This window comes from Drosophila miranda, chromosome 3 (assembly GCF_003369915.1).
Source record: "Drosophila miranda strain MSH22 chromosome 3, D.miranda_PacBio2.1, whole genome shotgun sequence".
Classification (NCBI taxonomy): Eukaryota; Metazoa; Arthropoda; class Insecta; order Diptera; family Drosophilidae; genus Drosophila; species Drosophila miranda.
The window spans coordinates 5500520-5502648 of record NC_046676.1 but is presented as its reverse complement, the minus strand read 5'-3'; the positions used below and the strand labels follow the sequence as shown (position 1 = coordinate 5502648).

General features: G+C 43.3%; 1 long non-coding RNA gene across 1 annotated transcript; it reads left to right on the top strand.

The window, feature by feature from the left end:
- The first annotated feature begins 315 nt into the window (after positions 1 to 315).
- LOC117188302 lies at positions 316 to 967 on the top strand. Its single transcript, XR_004472549.1, has 2 exons — positions 316 to 481; positions 800 to 967. It is a non-coding gene; the product is annotated as an uncharacterized LOC117188302 (long non-coding RNA).
- Positions 968 to 2129: the final 1162 nt, after the last annotated feature.

Below are 2129 nucleotides of genomic sequence, written 5' to 3'. Positions count from 1 at the left end.
AACAGCTGAATACAGCAAAAAGAAAGAAATATTGTGCGTTTATAAAGTAAAAGTGTGTTAAGTGCCAATCTCAGTTGGTATGTATTTCAGCGTCGCTAATATACACCACATACACTCGTGGCGTAGGGTAGTGCTTTTTTTTATTGTAGGAAATTAATTTTTCAGATTGGCGGTTAGTACCGGCTTAAACTTCGGGCAATCGTGTGGGTACCTGTCTGAACCCCAATACGAAAGCTCGCAACAACAATTTCCCCGATATTAGGGCCTCCGCCCGCGGCAAGGGACTTATGCGAGGCCGGGCGAGGGCCAAACTACAGCTCCGTACCAAAAATTCCCAGCGCTAGGCCGAGCAGCACAAAGCGGGAGGCGTAAAAGATCGGCTCATCAGTCGCTTTGCGGGCGCGAGCCACTTATGTGTCACGGACCCGCGATATATTGGAGGCCGTCCAATTCTGCGGAAATTATTAAAGCTATGTAAACGGTCAGCCAATTTCTACCCGAAATATAGATCTGGGACTCGACCTATTTTCGTTTCCCCATACGAAGTGCCGAGGAGTGCCCAGATGTGAAGCCGGCGGCAACGACTGTCGTTTTTTTTTTATATCCATCAGTGTAACCGCTGATTCCTATTTTTATGCTATAGTGTCATTAGTGTAATTAGCTTAGTAAATTTCTTTTGGTTGTGTTTTTAAATTCTGTTCGGAAGAAATAGCAAGTGGAATGTGTGACAGGGCGAAAGTGAACAACGGTTAAACGGCAGAGGAGAGCGTGAGTTTTTTTTGTAAGAGTATTTCTCCAGCTTTCGTTTTAGGAACGTTGCCGCAGTCCATGGAAGCGCTTTCATCGCTGTTTCAACGCATTTATTAAAACAAATCAAAGGAAGGCCGTAAGTGATCCCAAAACATAAAGATAAAATATTGGAGTTTGTTTGTTATGAGCAACTATTTATTGCATGACCGAAAAAAAACGAGGTGGAAAGTTGTGAGTTGCTGCGGACACCGCAACTCTACAGTTATACCCGATACTAAGTCAGTATGGCTCTCCTGCGGCAGACGCCGCTAATATTGAACCACACGACAAAGAGTGCGTGCGAGAGAGACAGAAAATCAGTCTGAGCGTGACGTCGGGTGCTGCGTAGCCAGTGCAAATTGATTTGTTCCTTTTGGCTATAAAAATGATCTGATCTGATCCAGATTCAGCAATCTGATATATATGATCATTATCTATCATTCTGCGTTTTTAGTTTTCTCGTATCCTCAATATTGTGGATGCAACAGATTTTCGTCCTTTGCGGGGGCGGAAAGGGGTGTGGCGAAATTTGGACACAAAACGGTCAAGGTCCGATATCACAGGAGTGTGGATACCAAATTTGGTTGCTCTGGCTCTTATAGGTTCTGAGATCCTTGAACTCATATTTTGCAATTGGCAAAGCCGACCATGAAACCTGTGTGTTAGAGAGAGACAGAGCGAGAAAGAATGAAATTGTTTTCTTGATTCTGGCTATAATAATTATACGATCTGGTTGAGATTTTACACTCTAGAACATATAGTCATCCTCTACGATTCTGCGTTTTTGGCTTTATCGTATCTTTAAAAATGTGGATGCCACAGATTTTCGTCCTTTGTGGGGGCGGAAGTGGGCGGGGCGAAGTTTTGAAATATTTTTGTAGCAGTGACATATCACAGAAGTCTGGATCCAAAACATCGTTGCTCTAGCTCTTATAGTCTTTGAGCACTAGGCGCTGAAGGGGACGGACGGACGGACGGACGGACGGACGGACGGACGGACAGACGGACAGACAGACAGGGCTCAATCGACTCGGCTATTGATGCTGATCAAGAATATATATACTTAATGGGGTCGGAAACGATTCCTTCTGGACGTTACACACATCCACTTTTACCACAAATCTAATATACCCCAATACTCATTTTGAGTATCGGGTATAAAAAGAGGAATAAAAACCGGGAAAAGATCTTAACAGCTGAATACAGCAAAAAGAAAGAAATATTGTGCGTTTATAAAGTAAAAGTGTGTTAAGTGCCAATCTCAATTGGTATGTATTTCAGCGTCGCTAATATACACCACATACACTCGTGGCGTAGGGTAGTGCTTTTTTTTATTGTAG